The 16962-nt window shown below is 41.4% G+C and overlaps 1 long non-coding RNA gene and 1 pseudogene across 2 annotated transcripts; both read left to right on the top strand.

Moving 5' to 3' along the window:
- The first annotated feature begins 2682 nt into the window (after positions 1-2682).
- LOC140619972 (uncharacterized) lies at positions 2683-13948 on the top strand. 2 transcript variants are annotated; one of them, XR_012019731.1, is made up of 5 exons: positions 2683-2901; positions 3051-3110; positions 11773-11928; positions 12468-12641; positions 13303-13948. It is a non-coding gene; the product is annotated as an uncharacterized lncRNA (long non-coding RNA). The 2 variants fall into 2 exon arrangements; XR_012019730.1 differs by having other exon boundaries at positions 2683-3110.
- On the top strand, positions 6307-7036 carry LOC140619971 (ribosome biogenesis protein NSA2 homolog pseudogene; annotated as a pseudogene).
- Positions 13949-16962: the final 3014 nt, after the last annotated feature.

The raw sequence follows: 16962 nt of genomic DNA, 5'->3' as shown, positions 1-16962 counted from the left end.
CAGCCCCAGCCCTCCTCTGATGTGACCCTAATGCCTATAGCTGGAACTTGCCCAGGAAAGGAAAGGAGACAGTAGACACTGCAAAGGGGATGAGCCCTTGCTCTGTGATTGAAAACTAATATGAAAGGGGCCTAAAAAAATGAAGCTTCGTGTAAGGAAACTCTGCCGCTGCAGATAACAGATAATCATAAGGTGTTTCATTTCTATTTTTGTGACAAACAGAAGGCCTGAATGTTTGCAAGCCAATAAAACATCCTCAAGCATTTGAAGATTAATGTACTTTAAGATTTTGGATGAATGCCATTCAGAAAATGTTTCCTTCATGAAGGTGTCATTATAATAATGAATGTTTTGCATTTGGGGAAGTGGTGTAATATTTGGAATGTTCAGCCAAAGGGAAAAAGATTAGTAGCTAGTTCTAATGACTTCTGGAGAACATGAGAATTTTAGTTTCTTGAGTCTTCTTTTTATTTTTTTCACCCCAAAGTCAAATGAAGGGTGGAGTAAGGAAAACTTGAAAACAGAAACAAAGGATTGACTTGATCATAATAATAACAAAAGTACTTCATGTACATATCAATTTGTTTTTTTAAAGTGCTTTGACGTGCCTTAAGCTGACTTGAGGTATATTTATAAATAAGCCATAATGAAGGCATGTTAGCTGTGATAATCCTATGATAGAGACGAGGAAATTGATGATCAGATATAGCTTCATCCTTAGCAGCACCATCCTTTTGACAAAATGCCCAAACCACCCTCCCACCTTCCCACCCTACCTTCCTCCCTTTCTTCTCCCTTTCATTTCCCCTTTCCTTCCTTCTTCCTTCCTTCCTTCCTTCCTTCCTTCCTTCCTTCCTTCCTTCCATGGAGCACTGAGTACTCTGCCATTGTGATACTGTGATGTAATAAGAAATGTAAAAAAAAAGAAAGAAAAAAGAAATGTATATTTTGATCTTCATTCCTGGCTCCTAAAACAGTCCCAGAACAACAAAGATGAAAGGAGCACCTTTTGTTTTAAGATTTGGTTTCTGTCCCCAGTTCCTAAAATTGTTCTGGTTTAATAAAGATAAAAAGATCGTCTTTTGGGATGCCTGGCTCAGCAGTTAAGCACGTCTGCCTTTGGTCCAGGGCATGATCCTGGAGTACCAGGACTGAATCCCATATCAGGCTCCCTGCATGGAGCCTGCTTCTCCCTCTGCCTGTGTCTCTGCTCTTTCAGTGTCTCTCATGAATAAATAAATAAAATCTTAAAAAAAAAAAGATAATCTTTTCTTATTCATTACCAGCCCTTTCAATCCACCTGAGTTTATATTAACGAGGTAACTTTAAGAAAGTTCCTAAGGATGAGAACTGGTTCTCAAGGGAGTCAACCTTATAATTAGAGAGAGTTGGAACTCTCAGTGGCCTCCTCCCCATTCTACCTCCAGGTGGTGGGGAGGCTGGAGTCGAAGTTAACCACTAATGGTCAATGGCTTAATTAATTGTGCCTATGTCATGAAGTTTTCATTAAAAAAATCCTAACTGAAGGGGTTCAGGGAGCCTCAGAGTGGATGAACACATGGAAGTGGCCCAAGACTCGTGCATCTAGAAAGGCCATGGAATCTCTTTGCTTCCCCATACCTTGCCCTATGGGTCATAAGAGGAAAACCCCACGTTTGTGTTACACGTGGTAATAGTAGTAGCAGTAGTAGTAGTAGTAGTGAGAGAAATGGAGTTTTTAGTCATGTACTATACAAGGCATTAATCTGATAAATATCTTATTATAACCTGTGTTCCCAAGTTATCTTATTGCCAAATAGATATTCTTCTTGGATTTCTGTATACAGGGAGATGAGAGCTGCATGTGGTCCAGAGCATGAGTTCTGCGTCCATATCCAAGGTCTTTGACCTGGGGCCAATTAATTAAAATTTGTGTGCCTCAGTTTCCTCACTGGTAAAAGAATCCCTCCCTTAGAAGGTTGTTAGGAGTGGTAAATGAGTTAGTATTTGTAAAGTCCTTACTTGGCACTCAATAAACATTATTTAAGTGTGTGTTTAATAAATAAATGAGCTGGGTAGGCTCAACATTCCTTTGTGAGGGAAGAATAGTTCTTTATTCCTTATTGCTCAGCAACTTGTTCACACAATTATAACTAATCTCTAAATACGCGGGAGCAAGACATTCACTTTATTGCTTCTTTCCACCATCTAGAAGAAATTCCATAAATGAAAGAGTTTATGAGAACCAAATATATATCACCAAACATCTCCTGTAAAGGCTCAGATCCAATGCCTACTTAAGGAAGAAAGGCGGCTTCTTTCCTAGGGTGCACCCTTTATTCAAATCCTGGGGGACATTCCATATCTGAAATGTAGAAGCTAATGATTCCCAGAGACCACTTTTTGAGATTGTTGAACTGATTTCATCAATTTATGCCATTTGTGGGTGGGTGGGAAGATTTTACAGTTCGCTACCAATTCTTTCCAACTGCTAGTGAAGAAGAACATTCACTCATGGTTGCTTCTATTAAGGTCATGAGGTCACAGCATATTTTTTTTCTCTTGTCCTTACAAGGAAATCTTCAAAAGTTTCTTCAGACAGGGAACCAAAAATAGTGACAAGGAGAAAGAGTTGCCAAAGATACGTCCTTTTCCCCCTCTCCATTTCATTTATAGTAAAATCTTAAATCTTTGAGAGCAGTTTTGCATGTTCCTCTCGCTAGACACTGTTTATTTCAAGTTGTAATTCATGCTGCATTTACACCACCACTCTCAGGTTATCTTATGTTTAAATATCCACAGCGACCACTAGTCCTTTCTGGTCGTTTCTTAGTGCCAATAATTTTCCAGAAAGTTATACTCACCTTTTTCTGTCTCTGCCAAATTTTGCAAGATTCTATAGTCTCTGAGAGGCAGCAGTGGGTAAGACACCGTGGGCTCTGAGGGCAGAAGACACGAGTTCAAGTTCTGGACCTACCATTGGTTCTGAATCTTGGGAAAGATCTCTGCTCTATTTCCTCACTTCTGAAATGCAAGCGATGGTACTGAAAGCTCCCCTTTCTTCCTCACAGAGTTACTGGGAAGATCAAGTGAAACGCTGATGGAGAAGCACTGGAAAGGTCTATTTAAAAGTAAGTTACATTTGTGCTTTAAGCATTTTCTCTGTATGTATATTTCACAATAAGTAAAGCTAAAATAATTGAGGCTGAAAAATATAACTGATATTTATAAGTTATTGTTGAATTCGCAACACACAAGGTGTCTATTCAAATATTAGTGTGCATACACACACTACACACACACTAGGGTGCTAGACATGTCAGTGCTCTAACCAGAACCACAAACTTCTGATTTACCATCTCTGAAATATTAGAACCTAGGATTCGGAAAACAGATTGTATTTTCTCTGCCCATAAAACATGCATCTTCTCCTTCTCTTTCTAACAAACGGAGGCTGGATTTTTAGCAGATCACACTGATGCCCAGCTAGAGGACAACACGTCTCACTTTACCTTACAGTTTGGTGTGACCAGGGAAGTTCTGGCCGATGAGATGTAAGCAGGAGTGTTGTGTGGGATTTCCAGAAAGTTCTGTTAAGTTCTGTAATAAGGAGGAGTTGCACCATCTCTCTTCCCTCTCTTCCCTTGTCCCTCTGTTTGGAAAGTGGCTAAGATGGCTGGTAATGCAGCCATTACCTCAGGTGTGAGGAAGCAGGCTGCATCCTAGGAAAGGTGAGAATAAGACAAGAAAGGTTTTGTGTATCTGTTAACAATGGAGTCAACAAACAAATTCTGGACTACCTGGCTCTAAAATTCTTATGTATGAGAAAGAATTAAGCTACTACCTTGTTTTGCCTTTTTGGGAGGGGAGAGAGGGATCTGTTACTCAGAGCTGAACCTAATGTTAACTGAAAAATATCTCTCTGTGACCCATCCATTTTTTTTAAAGATGTTTTTATTTATTTTAGAGAAAGAGAGAGCACGAGCAGGAGGGGCAGAGGCAGAGGGAGAGATCATCTCAAGCAGGCTCCTCATTGAGTTTGAGCCGGAGTCAGGGCTCAATCTCATGACCCTGAAATCATGACCTGAGCTGAAACCAAGAGTCAGACACACCGAACCTGAGTCACCCAGGCACCCCTGTAACCCATTATTTTCAAAGACAAGTTTGAATCCCTTTTCTAAAGATGCTGGGAGGCAAAATATGTGGTCCCATGTGATTATTTGGCAATTTATTGATGACTTTGTGATAAATCCCCGCAACTCCCAATTGTTGCTCTTTGGCGATCAATATGATTTGCACAAATGAAAGGTTGGGCCCTGTCAGCCAAAACAGAATAGAGTGTCTTAAAAAAAAAAAAAATCTGTTTAGGAAAAAAAAAAACAAAACAAAACAGTGAATTAAACAGGTCACCATTGAGTTGCCTGTCACTTGCTCATGGAAGCTGATTTGATGGAACAGCACCCTTGACACAGGTGCTGATGAAGATTTAGGGTGGCACATGGAGGGGGGTGGATGAGCACGTGTAAGTACGTGGGCCAATAGTTTTGTGCACAACATTGAGAAAATCTACCTAAACAGCATTTGTAGCTGTATTTGAAAACTGATGAAGTGATTCGACAATATGTTAATATTTATTGGGCAACATGATATTTTTGTACTGACAAAATAAACAGCCTGTTTGGGAAGGCACACTTGGCCATCTTGTTCTCAGACCGTGTGGTGCTGCACTGTCTTCTTCATTCACTTACTCAGCATGTTTGCATAGAGTGCCTACTGCATACCAGACTACATACTGACACCAGACCCCCTTGCTGACACAATTCCCCCTTCTGGGATGATATCTTTTGTTCTCCCCTTGTCTATGGCCAATGTCCCTCAGAGGCCTGAGTCTGGTCCGAGAAGTCTCCTTGGATCACCACAGCCCTCTTAGCAGTGGTTCCCTGCTCTGCTCCAAGATCCTACAGCACTTTGTATCTGCACAACCAGTTGGGCACTTAGAAAATGCTACCTTAACTGTTTTTACATTTACTCTACTGTAATGCAAGTGCCTTGAGTTCAGGGACACATCTTTGGTGCTTAATAAATGCTTGTGGATGATATCATGTTTGTTTAGTACTTGACAATTTCTTTGGTCAACATTAATTGAGCATCTCCTGCATGCCTTGTGCTATCCTAAGCACTGGTGGGGAGAAAAGATGAATTAGACTCAGACTCAGGGGCCATTGGAAGAAGAGAATTGTGAACAAATCATTGTAATTCAATGTCATAGATGTTAGAAGTTTGGAGCAAGTATTAGAGTAGAAGCTTCTGATTTATCCTTGGAAAGACTTCATAGAAGAAGCAGTGTTCCCCCACCCCCCTAGCTCTAAAGGGAGAGGAAAGGCCAGGTGAGTGAAGGAGCCTTTCATAAACGGCCAATGGGCTCTTCATGATCTCGTGCAAAGTAGGCAGGGCATGAAGAACTGGGAACAGAACATGTCAGAGCACATTGTCCAGGAGCTCCGGCTGTAAAGAGAAATGAGATGGGCCCAGAATTCAAGCTCTGGACCCTAATCCAGTGCTCTGTCTACCATGCCTCCTGGTCTCCCTAAGTAACATGGATGATCATGAGTTCGACCCCAGAGGAGGTCAGGTGTTTCTTATTTTCTCAGTTAAAATGAGTCGAGTAACCCAATTCATTTACTTTATTGCATTTTCCCCTTCCATTTTTCATAATTCTCTCATTTATGAGGCCAGAGTTTTTAGTAATTCCCCTTCCTGGAATCTTCCCTAAGGAAATAATCAGAGAGGCAGACGTAAATTTATGTACAAAAACTTTTCCAGCAAAACTATTTATAATAACAGAAAATAGGAAACAACTTAAATTTCCAACAAAAACAGACAAGTGGGCAGGCCCTAAAGATCTTCCCACATATTTTAATAACATTTTTAAAATGCTTACAATTAATGTTATTTAAAAAAAAGGACAGGATAAAGACCTATGATTCCAATTTTGTTGGGTATACATGCCACTATATGCATAGGGAAAAGAAGGGTTTTCAGCAAGATGCTCACAGGGCCATCTTGGTGCCATTTGTTTGAATCACCTGTTTTCTACAGTGCTCATTGTAGCATCAGAAAAATAAATTAATTAATTAATAAATTTTAAAGATTATTTATTTATTTATGTATTTATTTATTTATTTATTTTTCTGATGCTACAATGAGCACTGTAGAAAACAGGTGATTGAACTCCAATAAAAAAAAAAAGAAAGAAAAGAAAAGAGGCCGTCTCTTTCCGCTGGGAGCCCAAAGCTAGAAAGCCTCTTGGTGTCGGGGGGCCTCACCATGCCACAAAATGAATATATTGAGTTACACCGAAAGCGCTGTGGCTATCGTTTGGATTACCATGAGAAAAAGAGAAAGAAAGAAGGTCTAGAGGCTCATGCACGTTCGAAGACTCCACAGGGAGCAGTACCTGCGTATCTACTGGACAGGGAGGGGCAGTCCCGAGCTAAAGTACTTTCCAATATGATTAAACAAAAGCGAAAAGAGAAAGCGGGAAAGTGGGAAGTTCCTTTACCCAAAGTTTGTGCTCAGGAAGAAACAGAAGTATTAAAAGTCATTCGAACAGGACAGAGAAAAAAGAAAGCATGGAAGAGGATGGTCACTAAAGTCTGCTTTTTGGAGACGGCTTTACTAAAAAACCACCTAAATACGAAAGATTCATTAGGCCAATGGGCTTACATTTCAAAAAGGCCCATGTAACACATCCTGAATTGAAAGCCACCTTTTGCCTGCCAATACTCGGTGTAAAAAAGAATCCCTCATCCCCACTATATACAACTTTGGGTGTTATTACCAAAGGTACTATCATTGAAGTGAACGTGAGTGAGTTGGGCCTTGGGCCTTGTGACACAAGGAGGCAAAGTTATTTGGGGAAAATATGCCCAGGTTACCAACAATCCTGAAAATGACGGATGCATAAATGCAGTCCTGCTGGTTTAACAGCAGTTTCAGACAAGTAATCCCTTATAATTACTGAAGACTACACACCCGTCAGGAAGACCACCATTGTTGTGGTGGCTCTGGATGCTACCAAACAGCCTTACGTATCTACAGTCATCAAGACATTTATTCTACTGTAAAACAGTTGAAATAGACATTTATTAAAATTAAAAAAAAAGAAAAATAAATAAATAAATAAATAAATAAATAAATAAATAAATATTGGGTAATAAAATGCAAAAGTCATCGAGAGGGCAATACAACGAAGACTGCATTCCTGTATTGGTCAGGGTGTCCGGAGAAGCAGAAATAGTAGAATGAGAGAGAGAGAGAGAGATTGATTTGTTTGAAGGAATCGGTTCATGTGATGATTATGGAGGCTGGCAAGTCCAAACTCTTTAGGGTAAGCAGTGGCTGGAGACCCAGAGAAGAGTTGATGCTGCAGTTTGAGTCCAAAGGCAGTTCGCTGGTTGAATTGACTGAGAGGTCAGTCTTTTTTCTAATAAGGCCTCCAACCGACTGAATGAGACCCACTCACATTATGGAGGCTGACTTCTTTTACTCACAGTCTAACTGACTTAAATCTTAATCTCATCTGAAAAAAGACCTTCACAGAAATGTTGAGAATAATGTTTGACCAAATACCTAGATATCAAGGCCTAGCTAAGCTGACAAATAAAATTAACCATCACAATTCCATAACTACTTCTCACCTGTAGACCCAACCATTTGGAGACAGAGACTATCTCCTCCTCTCCATCCCTCTGTTACATAGCACAGGTCTGGCTCATGGTAGATGTGCAGCATGTGTCGAGATGGGTGTGTCACTGAGTGAGAGAGCAAATTGCGAGAGGACAGGCACTAATATTACTGATTTATCAATCCAGAATGTCACAATCTACAGTCAAGTTCTCTTAGCCCGGGACCTGGCCAGCCTTCAGAGGAAGCCATATCACACTGTAAGGACAGGCCCCGGCCACCACGATTACCCTAAACCCACAATTATCCTACCCTACCCATATTTCTAGACCTACCAAAAACTTGCCCTGAGCCCAGAGACTACTAATCCATCCCAGTGATGTTGCCCTGCCGTGAACAGTGATCAGTGGGAAGCACAAGTCCTATAGACCAGAGGTATGGCCCCTCCGGGGGATGCTTGAGTATAGGCTCCTCACTAGACAGCCTTCTTTGCCTCAGTCCAGGCAGGTAGCTGCGGGAACAGCAGTTCACAGTGACCTGCAGCCACACAGTGGCCCCTTGCTGCCTCAACCCCTGCCGAGAGTGTACAGCTTCTCTAGCCATCACAGTCCTTTTCCATTTTTCTATGTGGGTGTTTGTCCCCTCCCTTCTGGGTTTCCCATTTTACTGATTAGTTCAAATTTGCCTGAGCTAGAATCTTTCTTGAAACCACAGAGCCCCAGATCCTCTGACCTGCTGATATTCCCCCTCCTTCTGGAGCCTCAGAAGGGCAGGACTCTGGGTGCCCAGTCAGTTCAGAACAGCCTGGTTTAGTAAAGACATTTCAATAGCTGTGGTCACTATGGCACAAAGGCCAGGAAATTCCAGAGGCCCAGAAAGTGATTTGAAAGAAGGAACAAAGGACAAGTTTGTTTTTTATATAAGGAATAAAAATCTTCTATTCAATGTGGTGATCTTGTCCTAGTCATGCAAAAATGGTTTGGGGTTTTTTTAAATGAAAAATCTACTTCGGGGAATAAGTTCTAAGGTCTCACTTATTTCACAGGAAAATTCACACACACACATTCTTATTGAGGGAGGGAGACTATGATTTTATTTAGGGGAAGGGATAGAAGCTGGGCTTGGTAGACATTAGACTACATCAACTGTAGTCAGAAGCAGGTTTGAGGTGGGGATTAGAGGACCAGGCTTCCCCCAACAGAGGAGTGGACCTGTTATGTGCACCTATCCCTTTGTAGGCACAAAAGTGAGGACATGCAGTCTGTGTGGAAGGGGTTAGTTTTGTGTACAGGTGGGAAGCATACCTGGTGGGCAGCGTCCCAGAAAATCAACAGCCTAAAAAGTATGGGTCATATGTTGTCTGATGTGATAACACACATATTTATGGGTCACTTACCAATTGCCAGGCACTGTTCCAAGTGCTTTGCATAGATAATCTATTTATTTATTTATTTATTTATTTATTTATTTATTTATTTATTCATGAGAGACACAGAGAGAGAGAGGCAGAGGGAGAAGCAGGGTCCATGCAGAAGCCTGACGTTGGGACTCAATCCCGGGTCTCCAGGATCACACCCTGGGCCGAAAGCAGGCGCTAAACCGCTGAGCCAAACAGGGATCCCAATAATCTCATTTAATGTTCACAATGTTCCTATGGAGTAACTATGAAAATTCTCCCTACTTTGGAACTATGGAATCTGAGGCCTAGAGAGTTGATGTGACTTAATTTGTCAAGTGAATAACTAGTAAGTGATAGAGCTAGGAATTAGTCCTATAACTGTCACTCTTAAATGACATGCACACACACACTCATGTACACATACACACAGATTTTGGGGTGCTAAGGTCAGATGTCCTGTCTCTTCTCCTCTTACACAGAAATGGCATACAAACTCACTTTTTCACCTCCACAATCCCTGCCTGAGCCAATTTCCTGACCTCTATTCCTGTTCCATCTCACTCCAACATTCCAGTTACAAATCTAAACAGCTGTATTCCAGTCTTGACCTTTCCTTCATTATGTTCCCGTCTATGAGAGCTCTGGACTGAGAAGTCACCACATACTGGGATTAATAGGCATTCTATGACCACTCAATAGCTGCCCTTGGACACCTGTTACTTTGGTCTTGGCAATGATGGACCACATGGAGAGGAAGCTGAAGAACTCTGCCTCAGCCCTCAGGAGACCCCAGTTCTACCTCTGACCTATGAGGCAGCCTCCTGGGCACAAGGTTCTTATCCCTAAACTTAAGAAATTGGCATCAGCTACCTCTGAAACACTAACAAATTGTGTTTCAGTGGTCTCTTTCCAGGGGTCCCAGACTGGTGATTCTTCTTTTTGTAGCCACCACTCTTGCCCAGGCAGCTTGGTGGTCTATCTTGGGGCAGGAACGAGACACAAGATTTATTTGAGGAACCTGGCCATCCACACACACAAGTGTTCATGGTGTCCTCTGGGGCATAAAAAAGTAAGACCCAAACACTGACAGCGACTGCATCTTTGCCAAGTCTTGCTTCCCTGAGCTTTCTGATTTATAGGATCAAATTTATTCCTCGATTCAGAACGACTTGTTCTTCCTCTCCTTTCAGGATATTTATGGAGGAGAATTGTAGAATCACTCATGGTCATTCAGTGAAAATAAAAATGGCATAAGACTAAATGACTCATCGTTTTAAATCAATACTTTAGAGAAAGGTAAATATTTGCAATTTATCCATTCTGTGCATTATACAGCATTATAAAGCATCAAAGAACAAAAATAGCTTCTGGAAGGCAGGCAGGTGCCTAAGCTAAGTTAGCGCCAAGAGTCACGTGTAGTTAGGGAAACCACCCCTCAGAGAGGTGAGGGAGAGCTCCTTTTCTTTGATGTACCAGCCTGGCCTTTGGAATTTGCTGATCTTTCCTTAGAATGGTGGGATTAATGCAATGAATCTAATCCTCTTTCAGGCATTGCTGGGACTACCCAAAGGAAGAGAGAAAATAAATACGGTTAGTGGCTTGGCAGCCAGTGAGGCAAGTGGGGTGCAGATTATTCCTGACTAGCTAATTTCTTGCTTTATGAAACCCTCCTTCCCAAAGTTGAATCCTCCCCAAACTACATTTCCCAGCTTTGCTCATACATGCTTGCTCCAAACACATAACCAACACCAGCTATATCATTTGTAGGGCCCAGTGAAAATTGGAAATGTGGGGTCCTTAATTCAAAAAGTAGGAGGGAAAGGTGCAGTTAAAGGTACTACAAGATAATCCATTTTTCTTTTTTTTTTTTTTTTTTTTATTTTTTTTATTTTTTATTGGTGTTCAATTTACTAACATACAGAATAACACCCAGTGCCCGTCACCCATTCACTCCCACCCCCCGCCCTCCTCCCCTTCTACCACCCCTAGTTCGTTTCCCAGAGTTAGCAGTCTTTACGTTCTGTCTCCCTTTCTGATATTTCCCACACATTTCTTCTCCCTTCCCTTATTTTCCCTTTCACTATTATTTATATTCCCCAAATGAATGAGAACATATAATGTTTGTCCTTCTCCGACTGACTTACTTCACTCAGCTCCATTTTTCTTTAAAAACATTTTATTACTCATAAAATGTGCTATGGTGTCATAGTAATGTGTTAATAGCAACATAAATTTACAAATTGAAAAAAATTGTGTCATAATTTTAAATCAGATGGTAAGAGACAATACTTTATTAATGTGCCATCTTGACTGATCTTAAGATTTTTCTAACCTGCTTTCCCAAAAATCCATGTATTATTAGGTTCTCAACACTTATGCTTTTAGCAACATGAGTTTCAATCAATTTAATCAAAAGTGATGTCAGTTGCTCTTATCAAATGTAGAACACAAATAATTTTCCATAATTTTTGATTTTGAGAAGGACTTTTCTGATGCCACTGTTATTGGAGTTGTTAAGAATATTTTATAGTCTCTGACAACATTTTTAATGAGTAATTTTGAAATATAAACTTTAATACCCCTAGACTTGATAATTCTTGCAGAAGAACTTTTCTAAAAAGATTTAACTTCTCATACAAATCAGTTTTGTGTAGGTCTGAATTTTATTTTATTTTATTAAAGATTTTATTTGTTTACTTATTTGACAGAGAGAGAGAGAGAGCACAAGCAGGGGGAGCAACAGGCAGAGGGAGAGGGACAAGCAGACTTCCTGGTGAGCAGGGAACCCACATGGGGCTCCATCTCAGGACCCTGGGATCATGACCTGAGCTGAAGGCAGACGCTTAACCTACTGAGCTACCCAGGTACCCTACTGAATTTAATTTAAATGTAAATTTATACAATGACATTTTGATGTTTCCTCTGGCATTTCCTATAATTTGCTGAGGCCATACAGAAAACTAAAAGTGTGTTCATGATTTGTACATAATTCAGAAGAACTATTTATGCTTTCCATCACTGTATAATCAATGATAAAGAAAAATTAACCATGAAACTATTTTCCTGTTGATGATTGATTTCATGTAAAGCTTCATCTGAAAATAGTGTTCTTTTCCATCAAATGTGACAATATCAAATTTCGAACTTCTACTTCTAACCCTGTAAATATTTGCTTTGCAATGTTGCACAGTTTTACAAACCAGAGACTCCAAACTCTGAAGAATTCTAACGATTCTCTAACATGTTTATTACAATGCCCACGTGTATGTTTTTATTCTGTAATAATTCACTAAGCACCAGCAGTTCCTATCCCGACTCTCAGGCTGGAGAATAGAAATCAGATTAGATGGAAAAAAAAAAAAAGAAATCAGATTAGATTCACTGCATTCATATTTTTGCACAGAGGTTGCAAGGAGGCACAGACAACGTGGCTTCCCATTCCGGTCCCTGCTCTACCCTCTACAGATCTCTTTCTCTCTCCAGGCAGCAGACACTACCACCACAGCTGCCGTCACCACCACCAACCTGGGCCCAGGTCCCGGCCCAGCCACCTCTTGGATGCCTTGGACTGTCACAGGTGAGGACGTCAGCACTGGGCATCCTCACACCTGCAGATCTGAGTGCACATGTAGATGCTGTTGCCCAGGGCACCTCCTCTGCCCGTGCCCATGCTCCACTGTCCCAGGAAAACAAAAGTTCAAAGGTCAAATTATTAAGAATTTCAAGACAGCAGCAGCAGTAGACCAGTGCGCCAAGCACAGGCCCCTTCGGAGACAGGATTCCCTGTTTTGCTGTACAGACTGCAGGCCATGAAGCCGCTCTACAGAAAGGCAGGTCTAGTGATGAGACACATGCCTGACAGTCTGACTCAGGAGTGAGCTGTGTAGAGACAGGTGTGGCAGGGTGAGGCGGGGGGTGGGGGGGAGGCTGTTCTGTTCTGTGGGCATGGTGGCCAATGGACACAGTATGTTTCTGGGGTAGACAGTAGTGGTGATTTCTACACCACTGCGACTAGAATGGTGGATGGAGGCTGCAAGGCCTTGATCAAGCCAGTGAGACGGAATAATTCTGGGAGTTATTCCTGGAAATGTACCCCAAAGCCAATTTCTCTAAATCCCCTGGGGTGCTACGAGCCATCCACTATCTCCAATAAATCTCTCTCTCTTTAAACTAGATCAAGTGAATTCTTGTTTGCAAGTAAGAACCCTGATAATATGATAATTTTACTCATTTTACAGATTGGAGTATTTGCGAAATGGCGTATTATCATCTTTCTACCGATGAAGAAACTAGGTGCCAGAGAGAACTTGCCTATGTCCATGATACAAATGGATGATACAGTCCAGATTCAGACCCAAAGCCTGGACTCTGCTACCATACTGTACAAATTCTTCTTCATACAACATCAGAGAGCTCAATAAACCATCCTCTATACTGCATCATAACTTTGTACTGAATATCTGATCCTTTTTTTCCTGGGATAACATCTTTCCCCGGGGGAACTATCTCTTCTATACTTGGTGGTATTGTCAACCACATGCCTTAATTACCCAGTAAATGCGAGGTACATGAACAGCCTTGGCCAATCAGAGTATCTCACCTTTCAAAACACAATGATGGGCCTGGTGATGGACTCTTGACCCAGACAAGGTCATTTTGAGTCCACTTTGGAGGGACACATGCTATGCTGGGAAAGTGGGTCTCTCCTTCTGAGGTTATAGTCATCATGTAAGTTAATTTAAACCATTTTTTCTATCCAAGTGGAGCAAGAAGCCAACATAGAATAAAGCTGAGTTGGGAGACACTCTGATGATGTCATTTAAGCCCCTGGATCCAGCCATTCCTGAAGCTTAGAGTGATCCAATAAATTCTTCTTTTTCCCTATGCTATTTGAGTTGGTTTTCTGTCTTTAAACATTAAAACAACAGCAACAACAATAACAAAAACAACAAAGCACTACAAAGATAACTTCCCACAGCAGAAGGGGCAGCAGACTTGAGTCTTTTTTTTTTTTTTTAAAGATTTTTTATTTATTCATGAGAGACACAGAAAGAGGTAGAGACACAGGCAGAGGGAGAAGCAGGCTCCATGCAAGGAGCTTGATGTGGGACTCGATCCTCGGTCTCCAGGATCATGCCCTGGGCTGAAGGTGGCGCTAAACCGCTGAGCCACCCGGGCTGCCCCTGGAGTTGTATTTTTTGACCACTGTCTGCTACCTGCCTCTATAACCCTGTGGAGACTTCTTTGATCCAAATCCTCACAAGAGACTCTCTTCCATTATTTATTTTGCACTTCTGTTCACAATGGAGGTCACATTGAGCAGGAATTACTGCTACAACCACTCAATCACTCTACATGTAATTTATGAATCCTTCTTTCTCTTTACCTTCTATCTCTGGTCAGGCCTGACTCTCCAATAAAAGGCATTATTAATCCCTGTCAGAGACAGAGAAGGGTGTGAAGGAGGAGCTTCTCTTTACATTCTAAAAACATGAAATACTTTGGATCATGTGGCTTATTATAAATAATGTGATTAGGTTAACACCAGTGTCTGGGTTTCTTTCTTTCTTTTATTTATTTTAAAAAATATTTTATTTATTTATTCATGAGAGACAGACACACAGAGAGAGAGAGAGGCAGAGACACAGGCAGAGGGAAAAGCAGGCTCCATGCAGGGAGCCCGATGTGGGACTCAATCCTGGGACTCCAGGATCACACCCTGGGCCGAAGGGAGATAACCGCTGAGCCACCCAGTTGTCCCAAGGGTTTCTTTAGAAATATATACTAAAATGTACTAAATGGAACCATAGAAATAATCTCTCTCAGTGTCAGGTAAGTGTGGGTGGCTCTCTCTCTTATACAAAAGATGATTTCATAGGAATCTGGACATGGCATTACATAACGCTGTATCGGAAGTACGCCAGTCTCTCCTGAGTCTAATCAAAAGGAAACATCAGCCAACCAGGAATTGAGGGTCAGTCTATAAAGGAACTAGCCCTGCGTTCTTCCAGTATGTCAATGTCATGGAATACAAAGAAAGGTGAGGACCTGTTCCAGATTAAAGAGGACCAAACAGACATCACCACTAAATGCAACACAAGAGCTGAACTGATTCCTCTACTGGGGAAAAAAACTATAGGGACACCTGGGTGGCTCAGTGATTGAGCGTCTGCCTTTGGCTCAGGTTGTGATCCCAGGGTCCTGGAATCAAGTACTGCATCGGGCTCCCCACAGGGAGTCTGCTTCTCCCTCTGCCTGTGTCTTTGCCTGTATGTATCTCATGAATAAATAAATAAAATCTTAAAAAAAAAACTATAAATGACATTATTGGGTCAAGTGACAAAAGTGAAGCAAGTACGGATAGCCTGCAGTTAGTGGAAGGAGAGCAGTGGTGTTGAGTTTCCTGACTTTCATCATTACACTGTGGCTATCGAACAGAATATGCTCGTTCTTAGGAAGTACATGCTGGGGCATTAAGCGTGTGGTATATGCAGCCTACCTGGTAGTTCAGGCGAGAATTGTAAGTGCACATACACAAAGAGAGGGAACGATAAAGCAAATGTGGCCAATGCTCAAAACTGGCAAGTCCAGACAAAAGATCTACTGGCGTCCTTTTGTACTATTTTTATACCTTTTATGTAAGTTTGAAATTATTTAAAAACAAAAAAGTTTTCTTTCAAAAGAGCCAGTCTTTCAAATTTCCTTCAACCCTCATGATTATGCTAAAAAGAAAGCATCAGTTTGGAACTAATAATATAAATAAAGAGAGAGCAAGCCTCAGGCTCAGTCTTTGGCAAGTAGCAGTTATTAGCTAGAATTTAATTGCATAATTTTTTCACTGTATTTACTTTCTATTTATGGCAAGTAAGGTAGCTTTCCTTATATGGTAAGATATAAAATTCCCTTTAAAATAAATTTATGTAGGGGCGCCTGGGTGGCTCAGTCAGTTAAGCGTCTGCCTTCAGCTCAGGTCGTGATCCCGGGGTCCTGGGATCCATCCCCACGTCAGGCTCCCTGCTTGGCTGGGAGCCTGCTTCTCCCTCTGTGTCTCCCCTGGCTTGTGCTCTCTCTCTCTCTCTCTCTCTCTCTCTCTATTTTGCTTGCTCACTCTCTCTCTCTCTCTCAAATAAATAAACTCTTTTTTAAAAATTATGTAATTAAAAATGAGTTAATGTAACAAAAGATATTAATATAAAAATGCAGGTAGCACTTGGAGGGTAAAGATAATGATATTCAATCACAAGTTGACTGATGTTTAGGAAACTGCTCTATTCTAATGGCCTCGTTCTGTAGAAGGGAACCTGGAACTCTGGAAGCGGGGTAGCTTGTCTGAGATCACAGGTCCCTTATGATGACAATGGCAGGCAGACAGACTTGGGAGCTCTCCTGGCTAGTACCCATTTGACCACAGCCCATGGCTGTATGACTAGAGACACCAGAGTGCCAAGAGCCTACCCTACAATAAGAAACAGCTCGAGACACAACACACATCTTCGTTATTACTAAAGATGTGTTATCTACACACACACACACACACACACTCACACACACACACACTCACACACACACACACAGACGAGGTTGCCATTTTGCAAACCAGGCACTCATAGCAGAAGCAACCCTCACTATTGGCTTAGACCTTTGACACTGAAACAGTCTTGTTTCTTCTTTTCTAATTTCCCAAGCGACCAACAGGACAGAGGGAAGTCGTTCCTATATAGTTTATAGACAACTTCTAAACACTCTTCTAAAACACAGGTATAATCCTGGAATCCTGGAAGCTTGAAAGACCAGCTACTTCGATCTTGAAGATACTTTTAGGAATAGTTGAGGGAAGCAAAGCTGGGCATTCACATGTCCTGAGGCTGTGACCCTGTATCCCAGCTCTCACACTTAAA

Source organism: Canis lupus, chromosome 28 (assembly GCF_048164855.1).
Source record: "Canis lupus baileyi chromosome 28, mCanLup2.hap1, whole genome shotgun sequence".
Taxonomy (NCBI): domain Eukaryota; kingdom Metazoa; phylum Chordata; class Mammalia; order Carnivora; family Canidae; genus Canis; species Canis lupus.
The sequence above is the reverse complement of the archived record's forward strand: the minus strand, read 5'-3'. Positions and strand labels throughout refer to the sequence as shown.